We start from the raw sequence: 12,284 nt of genomic DNA on the forward strand, positions 1-12,284 counted from the left end.
GGAAGGACCATGCAATTCAGATGTGAGGTGCTATTACAGTTCTTTCTCTTCCTCAGACATCACTTATGAGAATCCTGAATACGCTGCATGTTGCTTTCTAGGATCCGCAGGCTAAGACGAACCTGGGATTAAATTGCTTTAATAACCTATTGGACGCTCTTGATTCGACACCTTAATTTCCTTAGTATCCAACAACAAGAAGTGGATACTGCATTTTTCATTTAGAGGGGTCAGGCATGAATCCTACAGAACTGAGCCGGGCACTCTGTGCTTTTCTGAGGGGATGTTTGACTAACAGCTTGTTTTGCCAAACCATCTTATGCAAATGTTCAATTGTTTCTCACATACGTAGAAACATCTTACATATTGATCAGCACAGAGAGCGCCTGAACTCAACAGGCTTTCCCTGTGCACGGGTTAGGCTTAAGGGAGCTCATTTCGGACATTAGTCCACATCGACAGGTTTCACAGTTCAAGAGCTGTGCAAGACGCTGTTTAGTGAGCCAGCACAGGCTGCTAACATTCATTACCACAGAGCCAGCTCACATTCCCTGACACTCAATCTAACTTTGTTTCACAGTGAACGCTAGGACCTGCAGCAACCTGCTGCTGCCTTCCACTCCAAATCATTCTCCACAGCTCCTTGCTTCAGCTCACCACTACTTACTGGGCATGTCTTTTCACTTCTGCCAATATGAATATTTCAGCATGCAGCTACACGCCTAGGAAGCTTGACAAGCCATGGTGCAGACAATGCTACGAGAAAAGTCCAATATCAGCTAATAGCCACTCTTCTTAGATTTCCAAAACAGATGTAACGTTTTCAAGTTTGGGATTATTTCCGTGCACCAGTTGTTTAAACAAAATGAAGCAACAACAACAACAACGAAGCTGCGTCTCCTTATTTCTAAATGAAGTTAAAAGATAACTTATGCTCTAAGTCATGCAATACATAAAACTAATATCTAGCATTAAGACATAATTAGTTAATAATCTCACTCGCTACATTTGTAGCAATTCTCTCCATCCAGCTCTTCAGGTTTCACAAATAGTTCTAGAGCTCTGGTAACAGATGAAACCGCCTAGAGGAGCGAGAGAGAAGAGCGTAAAGTCACTGTAAATTCAAAATTCCAGAGACGCACTAGGAGTTTATAAGAGAACCTGACTAATACATACTTAAGCGATCTACTATGAGCACTGTCAAGAAGGAGGCAGAAAGAGCATGCTCAGCGTTTACCTCACCTGGAAGTCATTTTACTTTGAAACAAATCATTTTCCAGTAACGCAGACAGCATCTATAGTGTGCTTTGTCATCAATACTGGCAACAAATCCAGCAGTCTAACAATTAGATGTATATTGAGGTAGAACAACAAAGAAGTTTTGACAGTATCATAATTTGTGCAGACATAAAATTCTTTCCGCTTAAACCCAATGCAAATTTGGAGACTCTTTACATGGCTTCCATCAGCGCATTCCTCTATATTCTTAAACCTATAATAGCAGGGAAAAAAAGAAAAAGACAAAAAAAAAAGACAAAAAGGAGAAAAAAAGCAGGATTTTTACATAGTACATATTTTTACATATTACATAGTTTACATATCCCTCCACATGCTGTTCTGAATAATAGCCAAAATATTCATAGCCACTGTATTTGTTCTCCCCACACAGCTGAAAAAACAACATTTGAAACATATTTTTCAAAACATATTTTAATATCCAGCAGACTGTTCAGTCATCAAGCATTTAAAGACTGTTTTAGATAATCTCTAGATTAATCTAAAAGGAATCCCATAAACATGCTGCAGCCGCTTACCTTTAATATACTCGCTGGATGCGATGTTTCTTCCTTTCACCTGCACTGGAAGGCTTCCCTTCCTTGTGAGGTTGTTTACTGCCCTCACTTCTGCATTGCTCTCATAAAGAGCCATCTGGAGGATGGGATTCTTCCTTCTTCTCCCGGGTTTTCTTCTGGAAACGAGGATCTAAGTGTTCCAAGAAGCCTTTCACTTTCCTGATGTTTCTCCTTTTTCTTCTTTTTGTTACGCTTGCGATTGGCATTGTCAAAGTGGAGCGCAGAGAAATACAAATCATAAAGTCTGAAAGAAACATGCAAGTTAAAAAGAGAAAAAAAGATGTGGCACTTGTTGCATACAGGAAACTTTATTTATTTTACCACAGGCGATGATTTGCCGCATGTCAGCTATTTTGTGGTACTTTGTGCACATGTAACTTCCTTTAGATGCAGCAAACTTAAGCCCTCAGATTGAAGGACCATAGGTCCTGGTTGGTACACAGATCATTAACAATGGTTAGCTCTGGAATATGTGCAAGTAAAAAAAAAAAAATATTTTAACCTAATCCAGAATGGTGTGCAGATGTGATTCGAACTACGTGGTCCAAAGCTAGTGCTCTGACACAATTCAGCAATACCTTTCCTGTCTTCACTGATCAACCTAATGATCCCCAGTCATGATCCCCAGCCAGATTATGCTATCTAAATAACTCAGAAACTATGAAAAAAAAAACAAAACATGAGAAGCACCCAGAAAAGAATTAGGAAAAAAAATGCTGATTAGGCTGGAATCCCTGCTTACTTGGAATCCTTCTCTCCCTGTTTATCTTCAGACTTCTTTTTCTTCTAGAACTTCTTATATTTTTTCATGTTTTCACCACCTAAAACCTCCTTTTCTACCTTTCTGCGTTGCCTTTCTATTTCACTTTCACTACCTTCTGCACGAGTATATTGTCTTTTTCTGTTTCCTTCTTTTGCCTTTTTCTGGCGACAGTTCTCCAAATGAGCTGACACAGGCGGAAGTGCATGTCTCTCACGCGAATGTTTTCCAGAATGTTGCTGAGCTACTGAGCAACGATGTGAGTCTGCTCTGGGTGTGCTAAAGTGATGTACATCTTCCTCTCTCAAGAGGGAACCGTGAGGCCATCTGCTTTTGTAATGATAACGCTTATGTGACCTGCTGGAGTAAGTCTGAGTCAATTTGTCAAAGTCTTTATCACCGTGAGAGAACTTTCTCTCTCTACTGTCTCCTGCTGCATGAGGTGAATAGTAATCCTTGTAATAGCTACATTTTTCCCATTTCCGTGGTTCATCTTGATAGTATCTTTCTCTGCTCCAACTTCTTTCCCCTTTGGAATGGTAATATCTAGCGCTATCTTGTTCTGATCTTCCTCTGCTTCGAGATCTGTACTTTGAATATTTTACTGGTCTTCTGCCATTATCAGGGCTGTTCCTTTCACTATGGGAAGATCTGTACCTGCTTCCCTCCCAATACTCCTGCTTGCGACGCTTTTGCTTAACAACTTCCACACTCCGAGAGCACCTTCTCTTGCTGGAATGACCATCTTTTTGACTCTCCTTCTCTTCAGTAGGAGAATGTTCCCTCTTTCTCTGGTAACGCTCTTTGTCAGATTTTTTAGTCTCGTCCTTTGTATCTTGGCATCTATCTGTAATAGCTAAGGAGGAAAGGTTTTTAGAACTACATTCACTGTCAGACTTTAGAGGGGAAGTTTGCCGCAATTTCTCACCAGTCTCAGAAGACTCTTTGATGTAGAAAACATTTTCTTCTGAAATCAGTTCATGTTCTTTTGATCTTCTTGGTTTCTCCTTGTCTCCACGGTCATCACATTGGTACTGTTCAAGGTATTCATCATTCTCAGTAGATTTCGGAGGTCCCGGGACACTGCACAAAATAAAAACACGTTTCCGTCTCCCTCCACCTGCTGCTCTGAGAAAAAAGGGGTGGGGGCGACGGGGGAACAGCCAATGTTTCTCCAGATAATGGAGAAAAACGGAAAAACATTCTATGAAGAAACACAAGTTCTCCGCGAGGCACCAGCCTGCATCAGAGTGCTATGCACAGTGTCGATCATTAGTTCTGTTCGCAACACTGGCCATACAGTACGGAATTCTACTGATTTAAATCCTTCCATTAAATAGTATTAGTAGACAGATAAAACCGCAATGAACTTCCACAAAATCTTGTCTTAATCAGACTGTGCTCATTTTACCTTCTTTCCTCTGACAAGCCGTTCAGCTGGCTGGCCGTGAGGGATTCCATGATGACTTCTCGAGGGACTGGAGGCATAGCTCCAGGCATCTGCAACTAAAACGCACAAGTCAGCAGACAGAAAAAATACCATTTGTGCTGAGGACTAGTCTTCTCAGAATTTCTACATTAAATGCTAAGCAAGATCGCTTTGTGTTGTATGCATTATCTACACTTCAAAGATAACGCCAACTCACCTCCCAAAATCTACTTTATGAAACTTAAGAATTTTTATCTCAGCTCAGCTTAAGCTGACAAGTTCTAATGTCAGCTCAGCTCTGCAAATTCTAATGGCATAATATCACAAAGGGTTACGATCAAATTTGTGCTGTGTTTTCTCAGCATTTCGCCTGAATTAGGAACATGATAAACACTCCCGAATACATCGTGGGTGAGAAATTCTCGATGGAGCAAACTACTATGTTTCAAGCAATCCGTTTGTTTTAGAAAAGAACATCTCACAAGGTTTAACAGGTTCAACTTGGCAAGTGGAATCATCAAGTTTCAGTCCGTTTTCTTTAGATTCATGAACTAAACTAATAGCACCATTCAGTGAATCAGTGTTTGGCAGCTCATGCTGGGATCTTCCTTCATCAGCATTCTGACAGGAAGAATGGGAATTCTGCGATGTACGGACTACCTTTCCAACCAAAATTCCACATTGCATTGCAATTCCTTTTAAATAAGCCCTTTGACTCCTCCTCAGATTTTCCTGAAGATTCTGCACCGTAAGGGACTGTGTTATCAGAGCTGAGTTTAGGATTTCCATTCACCTTTGGCTCCACAAAAATTTCAGCAGAAACTCTTTTTTTTTTTTTTTTGTTTTTGTATTTGCTTCATTTGCTTTACCGAATTTGTGATTGTGGATGAAGGAACAGCCTTGTAGAGATCTTCATCCTCCACAGCACTGCTAAGACAGTCAGGCTGTGACACAGTCTGACGAGCAGGCAATTTATTGTGAATACTGATGGTGATCTTCTGGTTTTTTGACGTATCAGTAATTGAAGGCCTGGTAATCGCCTGTTCTTGAACACAGGCCATTGGTGGTGCTGAAGATGGCCTTTTTAGGGTGACACCAGTGGTATTTGCATCCTCTTTTATGGATCCATTTCCATTTAAACGACTTGAATTCTGTATTTAAAAAGAAGAAATTGCAAGACGGGTTAATGGAAACACTCCATTTAACATTTTTAAACATGTCATTCTCCTACTAAGTATTTCTACAAATGGTCTTAACACCTAAAAAGCAAAAAACACTGCCCTTAAAAGATAAATGCAAGTCCCATAAGTGTATTTAATTCCTGCTTTTGGTTTACTGCATATTGATATCAAATTAACATCATTTTTGAAAACCATCCAAACAACTTAACATTGCCTAAAGCTATTCCCAAATATATTTAGTTTCCCCTTTAAACATACCCCAAAAAGCCTGGAATAATTGTTCTGGTGCTCAGGAATAAGACAATTTGGTTTCCCTGTCTTAGCTAAAGTGACGTCGATAGGAAAAACAAGTCCTCTTTTAAATGATTCGAGGATTAGTACACTCTACTTAAATTGTCAAAGAGCGTAGCTCTCTGTGCTTTACAAAGCTGTCTAGGAGGTATAAACAATGGAGTCGCATGGCTGCGCAATTCAGCAGTAACCACTGTTTGAATGACTCTGGCTGTAGCATGAGGGCTGTGAAGACAGCTGCAGCGTGGGAAGGAAAACAAAACAAAGATGCCAAAAACCAAACAAAAAACCCCACACCAAACCCCAAACCCACTGTCCGTTTGGTGCCATTATCTGCCCTCCCGCTTCCCTAAATTACCTTAATCATATGAGGAGGAAGTCGTGGTCCCAGAAATCCAGCCTGCTTACTGTTAGCCCCCCGCTGACCAGGGGGGAATGAACAGGGATAAGACGGTGCTGCTAAGTAAAAAGCACGTTCTCCGAGCGTCAAATCATAGCGCCTTCAGAAAAGAGCAGTGATCTCAGTTTAGTTTTTCTTTCGGCCTACTCTTGGATTAAATCCCATCCTATAATTTTATAGGAACAGTTCATACGATATGGAAGCCTTCTCTACAGAAGACTTAGCCAAGACTACAAACTGAAAAGTAGGTAACAGTCTTCCTACTATGACTATCACTTTCAGAGCAATAATTCATTCTTACACCACAGATGGCCTTCATTTCTCTCCTTCTCTAAATTAGCCAGCTACAGATAACACATATACAGCAATTTACACAAGTGCTGCAGTTTAAGGCCAAGCAACAAAAGATAATAAATGACAGAGAATTTCAGGTTAGACAGAACTGAATTAGAGAAATAATCATCTTTTCCTGGGAGAGAAAGAAAAACACTTGCAAAAAGAAAAGTATCAATAACAGGAGAGTAAATCTCTTCTGAACACATTTGAATACTTGTTATTACCTGATATAAAAAAGTAAGTAAGCTTGCTGACCAAGAACTCTTTTAATGTCAGTACGGACTACTTTTGCATCATTCATCTGATACCAAAGTCCATTACCAGCCTGCAAATAAAGACAACGATATCTTTAGATGAATTGCATGTTTTCCAAATGAAATCACAGATAGCAATAAAATACACACGTGTCAAATAAACATATAATGAAATCTTTTTCCCTAGAAACAGTACTACTAGTAACACTTGAACTGGTTTGCCAGCACAACCTTTACCCTGTTAGAAATGATGTCGACTTCTACCTTTATGTAGCATACATAGTGTCCTGAGCGACAGTTGATACCATGATGCACCAGCACCGCATATAAGGCATAGAGGAGTGGTTCTCCACTTGATTGAGACATGTAGGCTCGGAGGTCCAAATACTCAGGATATTTTACTTCCTAAAGAGAGACCAAGAAGATAGAAAAATTATATCAGAGTACTTCGCGGACTAGCCAGAGAAAAACACTTCCAAAAAACAGAGACTGGAATTATATGAATATATCTCTTGATTCACTAAAAATAAGTCTTCCCATAAGCAACGTTTAATACTAGAAGTTGCAGACAACTGTTTTCTGATGAATTAGCCTTCTCAGAGGAAAGTATATGCTTCTTGTCAAGCAGGAACTTTACTGATATTAAGAGAAAGAATAAGCCATAGTCGTTAGTCTACAATTATTGTCTGAAAATATTAACAACTTTCAGCTTTGGGGGATGTCCCATTACATGATGACAAAGTTGCATTACAGCGGGAAATATACCTTGTTGATCTTTCCACCTGTGAAATCTGCAAATCTTTTCAGTGATATTGTGAGAACGTTGGAAGAACGGTGTATGGTAAATCTCTTGGATGCAGGAACCATCTTTTTACACCTTAAAAACAAGCAGAGACAAGTGTTTGAAAGCATCATCTTTTTTGCCCCCAAAACAAACTCGTTTTAATGTCTCATGCATGCTTATGCTATTTGAATGATATTTACTTGCATCATATGTTTGGTTTTTTCTTTTCATAAACCCATGCACTGCATGTCACGTTTGTTAATACAGAGAAGAAGGTAAGTTTTACCAACAACTCAGAGCATAGCGGGAACAGGAATCTCTCACGAAAGCGTATTACCAGGGAGTTATAAAATATAAACAAAAAATAGTAAAAATGAGTTATATATAAGACTAATAACAGTTATCAGCAATGGAAAAAGTACTGTACATGTGCAAGGCCTTTCCTTTTAAGCTCACAAAAAGACGGAAAATTCTGGCTTTAAGTGTGACTGAACCGATCACACCTCAAAGAGCACATTAAGGAAGGACCATGCAATTCAGATGTGAGGTGCTATTACAGTTCTTTCTCTTCCTCAGACATCACTTATGAGAATCCTGAATACGCTGCATGTTGCTTTCTAGGATCCGCAGGCTAAGACGAACCTGGGATTAAATTGCTTTAATAACCTATTGGACGCTCTTGATTCGACACCCTAATTTCCTTAGTATCCAACAACAAGAAGTGGATACTGCATTTTTCATTTAGAGGGGTCAGGCATGAATTCTACAGAACTGAGCCGGGCACTCTGTGCTTTTCTGAGGGGATGTTTGACTAACAGCTTGTTTTGCCAAACCATCTTATGCAAATATTCAATTGTTTCTCACATACGTAGAAACATCTTACATATTGATCAGCACAGAGAGCGCCTGAACTCAACAGGCTTTCCCTGTGCACGGGTTAGGCTTAAGGGAGCTCATTTCGGACATTAGTCCACATCGACAGGTTTCACAGTTCAAGAGCTGTGCAAGACGCTGTTTAGTGAGCCAGCACAGGCTGCTAACATTCATTACCACAGAGCCAGCTCACATTCCCTGACACTCAATCTAACTTTGTTTCACAGTGAACGCTAGGACCTGCAGGAACCTGCTGCTGCCTTCCACTCCAAATCATTCTCCATAGCTCCTTGCTTCAGCTCACCACTACTAGAAAATGAAGCAACAACAACAACAACAATGCTGCGTCTCCTTATTTCTAAATGAAGTTAAAGGATAACTTACGCTCTAAGTCATGTAATATATAAAACTAATATCTAGTATTAAGACATAATTAGTAATAATCTTACTCGCTACATTTATAGCAATTCTCTCCATCCAGCTCTTCAGGTTTCACAAATAGTTCTAGAGCTCTGGTAACAGATGAAACCGCCTAGAGGAGCGAGAGAGAAGAGCGTAAAGTCACTGTAAATTCAAAATTCCAGAGACGCACTAGGAGTTTATAAGAGAACCTGACTAACACATACTTAAGCGATCTACTATGAGCACTGTCAAGAAGGAGGCAGAAAGAGCATGCTCAGCGTTTACCTCACCTGGAAGTCATTCTACTTTGAAACAAATCATTTTCCAGTAACGCAGACAGCATCTATAGTGTGCTTTGTCATCAATACTGGCAACAAATCCAACAGTCTAACAATTAGACGTATATTGAGGTAGAACAACAAAGAAGTGTGACAGTATTATACTTTGCGCAGCAATAAAATTCTTTCCCCTTAAACCCAATGCAGACGTGGAGACTATTTACAGGGGTTCCACAGAAGGACAAAGTCCAATCCACTTTCTAACCACCACCAAGCTCTTATATTTTAACATTGTACGTGGTTTGGTTTTTTAAGTTAAACAAGTTTAATTTAGAAAGTTATACATGTACTTAAACATCATGAATTATATTTACAAAACCTCCTACCTTTACATCCAAAGTGATATCAAGAAATGCCTCATACGTATCCGAAACTGCTTTGCAATTCAAGCACTTCACTGGAAGCAAAATATAAATGCTTAACAACACGTGAAGGAGACTAACTGTCCACATTCAAGTTGTCGATAGATACTACTTCAGACAAACTACAGACTGCTTTACTACCGACAAAAGACACAGATCAGTTCTAAGGACAGGAATATTTTTAAAAGTACCTCTTGATCTTAGAAATCCTCCAAATATTTGATGAATGATGGTGGTAGCTTGAGAAGATCTGTCCAATCTGGAAATAAATTATAATCAGACCTCAGAAGATTTAAGGCACACAGTTAACTCTTCAAAGAGTTTTATGAAAACCAAGGATGACCTAGACTTTCAGTTTTGATAGTAAATAAAGGCCTAAAAGGTGCTAGAGAACGTATAAAAGTGAATTTGTTTATGCTTACTTGGTGCTTCCATTCAAGCACGCTTCCTGCATAGCATCAACAGTATAGCGCAAGAACTCGTGTGCGTCTTCTTGACTGCCAAAACGGAAATGTTGTCCTATTCCTAAATAAGAAGATGATAGTATTCACCTCATTTAAAAATGAAGTAATTCTCCTGTTTCTAAAATCTCTCTTCTTTACAGTGTTAAAACCATTTATACACATCAAATAATTATTTGAAGATTACAAGATGCTGAAAAAGAAACACATCTGAAGCCACTTACGACTGAGATTATTGATAACACGCGTAGGCTCGATGGCATCAACAGTGCAACGCAGGGCCTGGTTAATGTGAGTCTCCATCGTGCACATCATGCAAAAATCTTGTTCACGACCTGAAGAGTGAAAGAAGAAAGCATCCCAGTCTAGCGAAACAGACATAACTACAAACAAACATATAAGTAACATTTAAACTATAGATACAATATCCACTCTCCTTGTCCCAACAGTCTCCTAACATTTCATTTCACACAACTTTATAGAATAAAAATATCCATTAAGCCTGTATTCAAGTGCATTTTGTGATGAGAAATCTAAAAGACTACTGCAAAGTCACGTTTGTAAAGGCTGACAGGAATGTGAACTCCACAGGTTGCAAAATGTATGAGGAAAGAATATTTGACCTTGATGATACAGCATTAAGAGAACGTGGGTTATTTTCAGCACAGTGCTGTCAGGTGAGCTTCATGATACAGAGCTACGAGTCCTTTGGGAAAAAGGAAAAATTACAGTAATGTATGTAATAGTACTTCTGCCCTCCTTTTTTCAACAGGATTCTTAACTGAAACGATTTCTATATACAGGAAGAAAACAGTTAAATTTCTAGGTATCGATACAAAGATACCAGCCTAAAAAGCATACAGGTTTAGTACAACATTTACTTTATAGTACAACATTTTATTTAGGACAAAATCAGTCTAGATTTTAATACAGTCCCACAAAAAAATCTAGTCGTGTTCATAACAGCTCATATTGCTTTCTAGGTTTTTTTTGTTTTTTTTTTTTTTTTTAATTGGTTCAACAACGAACAGACCATTTATTGTAGTGCATTATGGAACCTCGGCTGTGCAGACTAAAGACCTATGATGCCAACATCCTAAATTTTATTGCCTTTCTAGCAGCAGGAAGCCCAAATAGCCCAAATGCCAAATGTTCATTAAATGCATTACTGTCCAATGCACTTCATTATTCCCATGAAGCAAGAAAAGATCCTTTTAAAAAAACAAACAAACAAACAAACAAAAAAAACACATGGTGCATTAAACGCACTCCATATGCTATTCCGAGCCCACTGCTAATACAATGCTCAAAGCCAGCGTCTACAGGTAAAATCAGACAAGTAAGTTTGTCTCACAGAATCACTGCTGTTCTTTCACCTTCACAGCTATCCAACAGATTTAAAATACTGTTAGAAAGTACTCACATGACTGGCTGTGCTCAAGAGAAAGCATGTAATTGGCAAGTGGGGGGGTGTAGGTCAAACACTGTAGAGTAGCATTAAGAAAACACGTGTTGCCAAGATTGTACAGGCCAACTCCAACACTTTGTGTTTCTTGCCAATCCATACGTATCTTCTCAGGTGGAAAAAGAATCCTTTGTGGCGGAGCAATTCCATCATTAACAACTGCAAGAAAGTTATATTTAAAAAGAGATTTTGTTTGTTTGTTTCTAAGAAAGGTATTAAGTATATATAGGTATAGTGAATATATAAAGTATATATAGGCATAGTAAAAATACTATTCTGCGGGAGCACCTAGAGGAACTAGCTACAATCCAAAACAGAAAAACTTATTGCAGACACCTTTAATACCGCCATCTTCAAATTGGCTGGTCAACACAACGTTTTGGGAAAAAAAAGTTTAGTCAACCATTTTAATTTCTTCCTTATTATATGCTTTTTTCCTTATTATAACTTCAACCACAAACTTAGACTTGAAATTATATGGTAATAAATGCAAGGACAATGTAAAAACAAATAACTAGGAATGACGGTACCCCTACAAATATCAGATCTTTTCCTGAGCAATCTTAACATTCAAAAACCTGTGAATAATGGAACCTGTGAATAGCAACAATCAAACACTTTTCTTTGCAAAACAGAAAAGATATGGATGAATCAGTGCATTACAAAATGCTCCCCACATTTCTCTGTCGACTGTAAATATATCAAAATTAATTTCTGTAACGTCAGTCACTTCAGTTGCCTTAGGAGAATCGCTTTGGAAGTCTTTATTCACAGTAGTCCCGTTCTCTATCAGTGCAACAAGCAAGAACTACCACTTTCTACTTTTGTTTTGAAGAAAACGGAGGCAGGATAAAGCGCACACTTACTTAGATCTCTTTGGGCAAAAGGCTTAGATTTTTCAGAGGATCTACAATAAATAGCACCTCCACATCCTTGGGCCACAGAGACTTGGCTTGAATCTTCTGCAGGTGGTATCCGGCCCCAGTTTGCGGTGCGTGACATCAGTTTTTTAGTACTCGGTTTCTTGGATTTGCCAGACCGCCTTGAAGATGGCTTTTTAGACTTTGAAGATTTGGGCTTGTTAACTATGGTCAT

General features: G+C 38.9%; 1 pseudogene across 1 annotated transcript; it reads right to left on the bottom strand.

Moving 5' to 3' along the window:
* Positions 1–1,542: 1,542 nt before the first annotated feature.
* On the bottom strand, positions 1,543–12,284 carry LOC308196968 (ubiquitin carboxyl-terminal hydrolase 42-like; annotated as a pseudogene). The gene is made up of 15 exons: positions 12,056–12,284; positions 11,148–11,348; positions 9,949–10,059; positions 9,686–9,788; positions 9,455–9,522; positions 9,228–9,298; positions 8,611–8,693; positions 7,270–7,381; positions 6,769–6,909; positions 6,475–6,575; positions 5,873–6,014; positions 4,484–5,193; positions 4,025–4,113; positions 2,596–3,696; positions 1,543–2,097 (listed from the first exon to the last, which is right to left on the bottom strand). The product of its transcript is annotated as a ubiquitin carboxyl-terminal hydrolase 42-like (transcript).

Source organism: Anser brachyrhynchus (assembly GCF_964034855.1).
Source record: "Anser brachyrhynchus genome assembly, chromosome: 6".
Taxonomy (NCBI): Eukaryota; Metazoa; Chordata; class Aves; order Anseriformes; family Anatidae; genus Anser; species Anser brachyrhynchus.